The sequence below is a fragment of the Photinus pyralis genome, unplaced genomic scaffold (genome assembly GCF_008802855.1).
Source record: "Photinus pyralis isolate 1611_PpyrPB1 unplaced genomic scaffold, Ppyr1.3 Ppyr1.4_LG10, whole genome shotgun sequence".
NCBI classification, from domain to species: Eukaryota; Metazoa; Arthropoda; class Insecta; order Coleoptera; family Lampyridae; genus Photinus; species Photinus pyralis.
The window spans coordinates 16,418,578-16,431,002 of NW_022170250.1; the positions used below are offsets into that span (position 1 = coordinate 16,418,578).

The following is a 12,425-nucleotide window of genomic DNA, read 5'->3' on the forward strand; positions in this document are numbered from 1 at the left end:
AGTTTTTTAATAACATTTACTCTACGAGTTTACTCGTATCTAGTTCCTACGTTATTAGTCATTTAATTATAACCACATAAGCTATATAAAGTGTGAGAATGTTGTATTCCTCGTTAACTATGGACGTGGATAACTTCAATGACATAAATCTTGAATAACTTCCTTCGAGAAGATTCAAATTGACACTGCAATTCATTAAACCACTAAGACATGTAATGTTCCTAGGGGTCCTCAGGCGGTACTGGAAATATTGACTTACCCTGTACTTACAGTTGGCAACTCTGGGGAAACAAATTGCAGACAGCGCCATCTAACTTTAGCTGTCAAAATGTCGGACTTTCGCGCCACCTTCAGATCTCGGTAACATTCGGCTTGGACGAAATTGTACGAATGGACTCCTACGTTGTCATATTCTTATGGCGGTCTTTTATGTGTTTGAACGTGAGACACAATCGGGAAGGGAATTAAATAAAAGACAGAATTTTTGTGCGTCCGAAAGGGCATGAGAAAATGAAATTGATTACGCACGGGGCTTGGTTCAGCAGAGCAAATCCAAACCGAATAGCCAGGAAAAAAGAACCAGCAATAAAAAAAACTTGGAATAACACAAATACAAGAAATAAATCAATTACAGGTAACAATGTACAAACAGAAATACGAAAATTAAACATCTCAAATCGTACAATAAAAATCAAGTAATCGCGGCAATTGTGGCTAGAACAAATTAATCAAAAACGATAGATACACATGACATTATTACAAATTGTGAACAAAATAAATCATTGGGGTATAAAACACTACCTGAAAAAAAAACACATCAAAGGTTCAATTTAAACAACGTAGAGCAGGCATGACCTTGTCCCGATCTTGCTTATCATTCATTTATTACCTGAAAAGTGCACGTGCACCTGAGAATGCCCACACAGGTATTCAAGCGGAAGCAGACCACACCACATACAAAATCCACATTTTAAACAGAAGAGAAATTAATCAGAGGGCCCCCCTTTCTCGCAATGCGAGACGCTAAGAACTGCAACCTGCGCGAGATGAAAAAAAGAAACATATACAGCGACAGAGCAACCTGCACGTGGTTCTTCTCTTCCACGAAAATAAATTATTAATCCAAACATTCAGGGCAGTAACATTCTGGCAATCCACTCCCGCGTAAACACATTCAAATAATCATGGGAAACATTGCGGCATAATCAGGTGCGCAAGGGAGCCAAGCTAAAACATGACTTATTTAACGGTAAACTCAAACAATAGCCGCCCACGCCATGCCTGCAATCAGCAGAGGTAAAATCTAAAGCAAAGTTCAAAACGAAACCAAATAAGGCATGAAATTTAAACATCGAATTTAAAATAACTTAAATAAAACGAGTACTACCTTGATATCGCTTGGAAAAATATATCAAACACTAAACTATGAAAAGCACACAAAACCGATACGCCACCATCAAAATCTGGACCACCAGTGCTCCCGCCGACGCCACTCTCCAGCTTCCTGTACTAAATTGACGTCTGCGCAGAACGGGATTTTAAAATTCCTTTAGTAGTAAGATGCGTTGCCTATCGGTAGGGGTTCAACATCACAACAGTGTGTACAAATTGCATTCGCTGCCGTACAACATCGGAAAGTGAGGTTAAATTACTCGGTTGGTTTTCCAAATGATTTGAATTTTGAAAAGTTCGGTGACATTTGGCAACTCTGTGCGCCCAGAACGGAACTGGGAAAGTGTTCAAGAATACGTCATTTTGGTTTCCGGGAATGAAAGTGAGTTATCTCGGGAACACTCCCGAATGCAGATTTTCAAGAATACACGTTCACTGGACTGGCACAAAAAAGTAGTCACTCGATGCCAGTGGTGCCAGCTGCTGGATTCGTGTAAACGCGCCTTTAGAATGGAATTTTTCTGTCATTTATTTCTTGCTATGAGATTTTTACCCTTATTAATCCCAAACAAGTTATATACTGTGAATAAAAACAACACACATTTGGGTGAGATTCTAGCTTTTCGAAGAATAGATAGCTATTATCCATTTACCTGCTTTTAGTTGATCGTTTCTTTTGAAGCAAAATATTGGAGCAGCTATCGTATAATAAAATTTTGCACTCTAATACAACACATTTTCCTGGCCTCTAGTGCAGTACAGTAAATATGAAATGCTCTTTAACGAATAATTACCAATTGTTTATCGTTTAGTACGAAAACTGTTGATAAAAGGGAGGTTTGTTGGTAACATTACTTGCTATGGACGAGGATGATGGCACACTACTTGTTAAGATCGAACCCGAAGAAGAAAACGAAATACATTCTTCTCTTGATGGAACCGTTTTGGTTAGCAACGATACTTCGGTTACAATAAGTGAGGGAATTTCCATCAGCGCGCAGTATTCCGAATTGCCTTCCAGTGAAAACGAACAGCAACAATCTGATTCTCCAACTTTGGACCATTTTAAATGTGACTTTTGCCGTTTTGCAACGGATAGTGAGTTGCAGCTCAAACAACACCATCTAAGCCACAAGGTTCATAAAGGCTTCAAATGTTTTAATTGTGATTTCAAGACAATGAGTAAACATAACTTTGGACGGCACTGTTTAAGACACAAAGTTAATTTTAAATGTGGGAAGTGTAATTATGGAACCAATAAAAGATTCCACTTCCAAACGCATCTTTTGACACACGTTTCAAAAGACGGCGGAGATAACTGTCGCCAGAATTTGAGACATAATAAGGTGTCTACTAAATTTATATGTGCCAATTATGGAACCAATAGTAAATACCACCACGAAAGACACCTTTTGACACACAAAGGTTCCAATGTGTTTAACTGTTCCAAATGTAATTATGAAAGCAATTTTAAGGGCAATTTGAAAAAACACCTTTTGACACATGCTGCAAAAGATTTTAAATGTGTTAATTGCGATTATGTGACAAATAATGAAAACTATTTGAAACACCACGCTCGAAAACACAAACCTTCCAAAGATCTTAAATGTGCTGTTTGTGATTTTGAGACACACGCAAAACGTTATCTCACACGACATATGAAAGTGAAACATTTTATATGTGCTAATTGTGATTATGTAACGAATAGTAAAACTCATTTGAATGCACATGTTTTGACACACCATGTCTAAAGATTTTAATCGATTTCAAATCACATTTTAACCTTAAGAATTTTAAATGTGTGCTCATTTTGATTTCAAGACAAACATAAAAATAAATATATATAATATAAATATATATATTCAATTGAAAAACGACACGTATCCGACGTCCCTTCGTAATGCCTACCTAAAATATTAATAACTGGCATAAAGGCATGAATCAAATGGACAGCTTCAAAGATCAGTGGTGCAATGGCGAAGTCCTTTGCAGCGTAAAGTGGGGCAGGATGCTGGATTTGTAAATACTTTACGTGTTCTGTAGGCATATGAAAATTTAGGTAAGTTGTATTATTTGTAATAGTGCAGACATAATGTTTTAAAAAAATAATAATAATAAAATATACGTTTTGACACGCAAAGCTAGTAATGTGTTTAAAATGTGCCAATTGTGGTTGTTGAACAAAAAGAAAAAACAAGCTTAGACCACACTCTCAGCTTAATTTTAAGTGTGCCATATGTGATTATGGAACCAATGAAAAATCTCATTTCCAAAGACACCTTTTGACACGTTCCAAAAGACCAAATATTTGAATAATTGAGATTATGCCGTTGCAGTCGCATACATTTTTGTATTATTTATAGTTTCCGATTTGTATTTTTAAGATGTCTACTATTAAGTTTTTGGTAATAAGTTTAATTTGTGAATATAAGTACATATACAGTGAATTTTTTTTAAATGCGAACATAGGAGTTTGCATGCAATGTAATTTCCCTATGTTCGATTTTTAAAAAAACACATCAATCTATTGAGTAGTTCAAATGTGTAGTAGATACAATTGACAGCTGTCACATTTTTAAAAATACCGCCGTCCAATTTAATTACGAAATCGGTTAGGTTATTGCTTAGAATGTCAAGGAGGACACTTCGAACATTTATTGTAATTGATTTCGGTATTTATTTTCTTATTTTCTTCATTTATGTATTGAATAGATCAAATTAGTAGAATACCAGGTGCACATGACCTACAAATAATTGAAGGTTGGTTCACAATGAATTGTGATGTCAGTGCGTGCCATGTGAAGTCAAGTTATCGTAAGTTTAAGAAAAATGTATCCTAAAGTTGCTATGGCCTCACATGGCTTCTTTAAAAAAATCTTACCGAGTGCTCTCATCATAAAGACTATTAGAGTTGCTGTTCATAGTCACACAAGTTGAGCGTTTTGGGAATGTGAACCACGCACACCTCATAGATTGATGTGTTTTTTTAAAAATCGAACATAGGGAAATTACATTGCATGCAAACTCCTATGTTCGCATTTTTAAAAAACTCACTGTATGTACTCTTCTCTCAATGTAAAATTTTTTTCATTTTATGCAGCCTACAACCATACGGCTTTGTCCAGACACGGCATATAATCGCGCAATTCTCATGAGGATCTTATTTACATGAAAATGTTCAAAATTGTTCAGACACAACGGCGTAGGATAAGAGGGATTGTCGTGAGATGTTAGATTCCAAACGACCAGTACCGTTGGCGTATATAGAGACGCCGTTCGAAAGTATTTGCACATGTAGCATGGGTTTACTGTTCATTTAACAATGTAATAATTTTCGATGTCGGCGTTTTAAAACGATGTTGGTCTGTATAAGAAGGAAATGGTGTGTTGAATTAGCTGCCAAGTTAGGTTTTTAGCGATTCATTTTATGTTTGAGGGGACTACTTTAGTACTTTCTGCATCCATTGAGTTAAGTTCAATTTGTGCCATTCATTGCCCATTTGCAAAAACGCAATGCACTTAGTTTTAATTGAAATTATGTAACAATTTAGTTTATTCATATTCAAATTTCAAAATTACCGCTTGCTAGGTTAGGTAGGATATAGGTGAGATGGCGTCACTTGTACGCGTGTTTCTTTCCTCGCGCAGAATCGCGTTATTTTTTCACTTCATTTCCGTTTTAAAGCCAACGAGGTGGTACTTGTTGTAGAGCGTGGCATTGTGAATTCTTCTTAAACCAGTGGGTAATATTTGCCATCATTCACGTGAAATCTCTGGCAATTTTACCTTTTTATTGGCGTGGTCGAGTAGTGTAACTCAGAAGCCGTTTTCTCCATTGCGAGGCTATATCTGGTAGAAGTTCATCGCCCTACCTACATATTCACAATTTGAGGTTGGATAATTTCCATATTTCATTGATTTAAGTATTTTTCATTACCCTCCTGGCGATTTCAGGTCAATCCATGTAGTAGATGAATTCTTGTACCGGTCAATCCTTGTACCGACGAATCCTTGTATGGTATAGTTTATAGTATATCCTTGCACATTCTTGTGTGCGGAGGACATTGACCTGGCATAATTTTGGGATAGTAAATGAATTTGCATCTTGCGAATATTCCGGAGTACGAACACCTGTTGATTGCCGGCAGCTATCCGGCGTACCACCGAGTAGATAAGCGCTAACACCTAAACGATACCGGGAGCGACCAGCTGATTGTGGAATTTTCGGAAGATACGATCTTTTACACAACCTTTTTTTTTTATTTGCTTCAATACCGTTAATCTAGTGTAACCTTCCGACGATTTATGATTGGAGCTTTGTATTTTGTTCGCATCTAGTGTTTGAGGTCGTGGCTCTCTTCAAGAGCAACGCACCTGTATTTAACGTATGGGTAAACGAGCCGGCTACGAGTAAGCTATTTTTTTTGGCCCTTCCGGCTCATATAATCGTTCCGAGCGTTGTAGCTTGGGGTTTGTTTTTGTGTTACAGAACTGGAACTTCGAAGGAGAGCTCTTTTTCGGAGAAGACAGCGTATGTGTTATTCAAGGTAAGATTTTTAATTTACTTGTACCCAGTGTTGCCTATATGAGTTGTTATTCGGGTTAACTTAATTCAATCTTTGAATCCATTGAAATCTTAACTACACTTTTGCTCGATCATTGTTGTAGGGGTCTGGTAACGTAATTATTAGGGAAGTGTTCATGAATTTATTTGGGGATTATTTTTGTCCGTTAAAGTATTTGTTATTGTCGTATTGAAGATACATTTTATTTGCCGATCCTGCACCGTCTTTGCCAGGATTAATAAATCAGAATTGCTCGTAGTGAATTTATTATTTGGCTCTCTTGTGTTTTCCCAATTTCTATACAGGAGAGGTCAGAATTTGTGCAAAATTGGGTGGCGCTCAACTAATCATTTCTAGTGACTACCAAAGATCAAAAACTTATGTTATATGCCCAAACGAACAAACCGCTGTGGAAGATTCTCATCTCGAGCCCTTCTTTTAATTAAGAATCTGAGCTAGCTGGCCGTTTATGCGGCGGGGTTTGAGTTTTACAGCGCCGAACTAACCTCACGTTATAATTACTATTATGTTGCCTTCAGTTGTTTGTCTCTGACGTAAGTGATTTTGAAATATATGGTGTTCCCTTCATTGTAAATGTTATTCCTTTTCAATTTGTTTGAGATTCGCCAGTTATTAATTTTAATATGATTGTTTGAACTTATTTAGATTGATTAGCGGCTTCAATTCTTTGTGTACGAATTTGCCTTTTCTGAGTGTCATTAACCTTTTCGCCCCTGCAGAGGTAGATGCCGAAGTGAAAATATACTTAGCGACATTCATCTCGAAATAAAACTTTAGTTTAAGGTTACCGTATCCAGGACCTTAGATAGATGCTGGATTGGGGGAGGTCCGGCTAATTACCGATACATTTTATGTATTTTTGTACTTAACCCCCAGGTACGCTAACTTCACACCACACTACAAGAACACGGAAATAAAGTCAACTCGGCAACGTTTAAAAATGGCCACCCGAATGACTATTCCCTCCAAAACTAAAGATGCTACTTATATTTGAAAAGTGGCACGTGATCAAACATCTAAGACAGGGCCTCCTTACGTTAGTTGTAAAAAACGCTGTAACCTGAAGCCCTGTAGGGAAGGGACGAAAAACACTGAAATTGTAAAAAGTTTGTTTAATAATGATCGCAATTATTATGATTGTAAAAGCTTGGAAATGTAAGTCAAAATAAATTACATTACAAAAATAAACTTTGAAAATGGTAGTTCAGCGAATCAAAATAGAAGTAGGCTGGCAAAAAAAAGAACTTACCAATAAAAAACCAGCCGTCAAATTAATATTAAATAGTGTAGTAAAATTAATTGTTTGTAATGATGTGAATGAGTAACATACAATTATAACATCACAAAAAGTAGCAGGTAGACTTCAAGAGGTAACATATAGGTTAAAAACAAGTTTTGGGAATTATAAGCCAAGTGAGCAGGTACCGAATCTAAGAAAGGGTGAAATACACAGGATGTAACTCATATTTGGTGCAATAAAGTCCTTTTGTTAAAAGCGAGACGGAAAATTACATGCCCTTGTAGGCAAATTTAACTAAAACAAGATATGTGGAAATTATTGAATCGTCACTCATTTATCGCACATAGATTCTAAACTGAAGAGCTTTGATTAGCGTAGTCCCGCTCCTGCAAGATAGGTAACCCGCCCCTGGTTTCGGGGTTTCGAGCCTACAGTTGAATGTCGAAGACAATCACGGAATTAGGTGTCGTAGCTCAATTTTGAATACAGTTTTCACCACCCTCGTGACTGCATCATTCACCACCCTCGTGACTGCATCATTCACGGAGAAAATTGTTAGTAACAAACAACAAATCGGTACATACATCAAACGAATTGGTAATTTCCACATATTAAAATAAAATGAAAACTTATACCTATGGATGTTACTTCAGGGACAAGACCAAGTAATCAACATCAATAAACATAAATTAAGCATACATTATACCAAAAACGTAAACAATTACAAACAATAACATAACGGTATCACATATGTGATTCTGCATTGTAAATTTCAAAAACTAAGATTCAAACACACACACACACACAAATAAAATGGGGCATACAAAACACAAATACGATATAAAGAAATGCAGAAATTACTACCTGCATTAAATAACACAAAATAACAACAATCGTTTATGCGTTCACGACCGTCATTCAAGAGAAGATCCCAAACGTAACGGCCCCGTTCGTGCTTTTAAGATGGCAGCTTTTCCCCTCCTAAAAATTGCGTGATTGCCAACTCTCAAAAATGTGTGCATCGTCGTAAGTTGTATATACAGGATGGAACCTTTCAGTACTTTTTGTGTTTAGCATTTTGATTCATTTAACACTTGATCAATTATTCAATAAACTTTCTCTTGCTTTTCACATTTAATAAGTGGATTATTTGCGTTCCACCTTTCCGATAATAAACTTTGGTATGACTGATGCAACGCGTCGATTCCCGAAGATGTGCTTTGTTCACATCGACTGACCTTGATGGTAGCATGAATGTGACTGTATTCTCGAACCTACCAAAATCGAGCGATAAGTTGATCGAACACAACGACTGGTCTAGCTAAACCACTCGTTGCGTGAAAGTCATGCGCAGTTGCAGTTACAGGACGTATCTTTCAGCTATGTTGCTTGGGTTGTCCAGTGCCCTAACCTATACATTCACATATTTTCTGTGAAATAAAACCTGGAATTGTTCGAGGATTTTCTGGTTATTAATAACGGCCTTCCAAACTCTTTTAACAATTGTTTCTGGGCGTCAGTCGTTGCCCTATTTTTTTATTTTAGTATCCATAATGCAAAAACAAAACAAAATAGGTACAAAACTGACAAATGACAGTTCAATTCTTGTCTGTGATTGGTTAGCTCATAAAGTCTGTCCACGATCCATCTGGTTTTTCACTACGTACAGATCCGGCCATTGTTAAGTGCGAGGTGTGTATTACTACGCTGGTTTTCCGAGTTCGTGTTTTTCCCGCTTTTGCTACTGGTACTATACTGCATTCATTATAAGGAGGTAGTAGATGGCGCTGTGTTTGAAGATAAGCACACACAGGAAAAATATAAAACGGGACAAAAGTATTGTAAAGTACAAATATCCATCACTGCAAACAGAAATAAATCTTTGACATTAACAGCTAATGACACTTCAACAGTTTAGTTGGCAACAGAAACTACCAGTTTGCAAAATTCGCCACTCGTTTTATGTTTCAGCGTAATACTGACTCGTGTTTTAACCAATCACACTGAAGGTCAAAACTTCCCTATACTTTCTACCGCTACCTTCTTAAAATGATAGAATCGGGTAACGTCCGCCATTTTTGGGCAAAAATCGTGCGTTCTCGATCTAATACACAGGCCCAATGAATTGCGATACTTTTAAGTAACTTTAGTGACACATTACCTAAAGTAGTATTTACAAGCACAACCTTAAAATTAATACGCACAATTAACAATTCAAAATTAGCGTAAACGTTTGCTTAGCTTAAGCGTAACTTAAAATCCATGACAACCATTGTCTCAATAATAGTTGCCATGGATATTAAGCTACGCTTAAGCTAAGCTCCACTAAATTTGTTGGTACAAACGGCCATAAGCTATGTATTTTAAAGGGCAACATTCACAATATTGAAAATTAATCGTTAGAATTAATACTTAACGCAGAAGTTTGCAAACTGCAAACTTTGCCGCTTAATTTTACTGAAATTAACAGAGGTACGCATGCGTGCTTTTATATGACAGTCAACATAACCATGCCTTTCTTGTTTCGATTCTGTTACGTCTACAATGAATGGGGAGAACACAAAAGTTCCTTGCCGCATTAGGATTAGGCCCGATTTTTGTACTTGCGGTTACGCTACATTCTACAAGATATGGTGAAAGTTGCCGTATTAACTTCTGTTACATAGATGGCGCCACTGCTTATATTCTTATTTTACAAATTAATTTCATACATTGCGAATGATTCCTTTACGTAAAGTTGACGTAATAATTTCACTAATGAATTTTAAACATTAATTGGACGTTGTGAATCAGCTTAACACGGTGTCCGGATTTTACTCAAAGTACTAATTGTCGGTGGAATAACCACAGCCATGTCAGCTATGGATAATGAAAGTTGACATTTGATTTTTATTTATTTCTCGCTCTTGTGTATCTCAAACTAGTGATAAACTGTGAATAAAAACAAGACAATAGATTTGGGTGAGATTCTAGCTTCTGGAAGAATAGGTAGCTTTTCTCAAATTGCTTGCTTTTAGTTTATCGTCTCTTTCGAAGTATGAAATAACGAAAAATTGTCAAATGGAGTTTTCTTGGTAACATTTTGTTAGTTGTTATGGAGGAGGATGATGGCACACCAATTGTTAAAATCGAACCTGAACAAGAAAACGAAATAACTTCGTCTCTTGATGGAACTGTTTTCGTCAGCAACAATACCCTGGTTACAATAAAGGACGAAATTACCTTGAGTACACAGTATTGCCAGTTGTCTTACAATGAAAACGAACAGCAACAAACTGATTGCAGTTTGAGTAGTAATTATCCATCTTCGAACGATTTTAAATGTAACTTTTGCACTTATACAGCGGATAGTGAATTGCAGCTCAAACAACACCGTGAGGTTCACAAAGGCTTTAAATGTTATAATTGCGATTTCACAACAAAGAATAAACACAACCTTAAACAACATTGCCAGCAACGCTGTATAGGTTATTTGACACGTGCGAAGTGTAATTATGGAACTAACCAAAAGTCCCACTCCCAAACACACCTTGTGACACAAGTATCAAAAGGTTTCAAATTAATTAATTACAATGACCGGACAAAGAGTAAAGATAACTTTAGGCAAAAGGTTGCTATTAATTTTATGTGTGCCAAGTGTGATTATGGAACCAACAAGAAAAACCACTTCGTAACACACCAGGTGACACATGTTAAAAAAGACTTGAAATGTATTAATTATAATTACAGGCAAAGTTTTAGGCAGTCTTTAAGCAACAGGGTCTCTATTAATTATAAATGTGCCAATTGTAATTACGGAACCCATAATAAACACCATCTCGAAAAACACGTTTTGACACACATGTTTCAAACGACTAACTTTACCTAATAATTAAGATTATTCCGGTAGTACTAACATAACATAACAAATGTTTTGTTTATTGTTTGCGATTTGTTAGTTTTAAGGTACCTGCCTACTGTTAAGGTCTTGTAATAAGTTTAATTTGTAACTGTAAGTATATGTACTCTTGACTCAATGTCAAATTTTCTTTTTTTGTGCAGTCCACAACCCTAAAAGTGTTTGGTTTTCATATGTTACGGGCACTTTAAGTCTTATTAGCAGTGCTGTATTGGAGGGTATATGTCGTATATGTTTAAAGTAGTTTTTGTTTAGTGTATATACTGAGAGGTTCCACCCTGTATATACAACGACGATACATACATGTTTGAGAGTTGGCAACCATGCAATTTCTAGGTGGGGAAAAAGCTGCCCGCGCCATCTAAAAAGCACGAACGAGGGTTACGTTAGGCATCTTGTCTTGATTGGCGGTCGTGAACGCGTCGCTCCATAAATGTTTGTTGTTACTTTGTGTTTTTTAATGCAGGTGGTAATCTTTGCTTTTCTTTATGTCATATTTGTGTTTTGTATGCCACATTTTATATTTTATGGGTGTTTGAATCTTTGTTTTTGAAATTACTAGGTTTAACCGCAATGCAGAATCACATATGTGATACCGTTATGCTATTGTTTGTAATTGTTTACGTTTTTGGTGTAATGTATGCTTAATTTATGTTTATGTGTTGATTTCTTGGTCTTGTCCCTAAAGTAACATTCATATAAGTTTTTATCATTTTATTTTAATATGTGGAAATTACCGATTCGTTTGATGTATGTACAGACTTGTTGTTTGTTACTAACAATTTTCTCCGTGAATGAAGCAGTGACGGATGTGGTAAAAACTGTAGTCAATATTGAGCTGCGACACCTAATTCCGTGATTGTTTTCGACATTCAGTTTACCTGCTACTTTTGTGATGTTATAATTTTCTGTTACACATTCACATCATTGCAAACAATTTGATTTTTATTTGATGGCTGGTTTTTTTATTGGTGAGTTTTTCTTCTCCCAGCCTATTTCTATTTTGATTCGGTGAACTACCATTTTCAAAGTTTATTTTTGCAATGTAATTTATTTCGACTTAAATTTCCCAGCTTTCACAATCTTAATAATTGCGATCATTATTAAACAAACTTTTCACAATTTGGGTGTTTTATTTTACGTTCCTTCCCTACTATGCTTCAGGACAAAGCGTTGTCTACAACTAACGTAAGGGGTCCTGCCTTAGATGTTTGATCACGTGCCACTTTTCAAATTTTAAGCGGAATCTTGTTTAGTTTTGGAGGGAATAGTAATTCGGGTGGCCATTTTTAAACGTTGCCGGGTTGAC

The 12,425-nt window shown here is 36.3% G+C and overlaps 2 long non-coding RNA genes across 2 annotated transcripts; both read left to right on the forward strand.

The window, feature by feature from the left end:
- The first annotated feature begins 1,674 nt into the window (after positions 1-1,674).
- Positions 1,675-3,536, forward strand: LOC116160886. Its single transcript, XR_004143343.1, has 2 exons — positions 1,675-1,999; positions 2,056-3,536. It is a non-coding gene; the product is annotated as an uncharacterized LOC116160886 (long non-coding RNA).
- Positions 3,537-9,983: 6,447 nt separating this feature from the next.
- LOC116160887 lies at positions 9,984-11,234 on the forward strand. Its single transcript, XR_004143344.1, has 2 exons — positions 9,984-10,179; positions 10,236-11,234. It is a non-coding gene; the product is annotated as an uncharacterized LOC116160887 (long non-coding RNA).
- Positions 11,235-12,425: the final 1,191 nt, after the last annotated feature.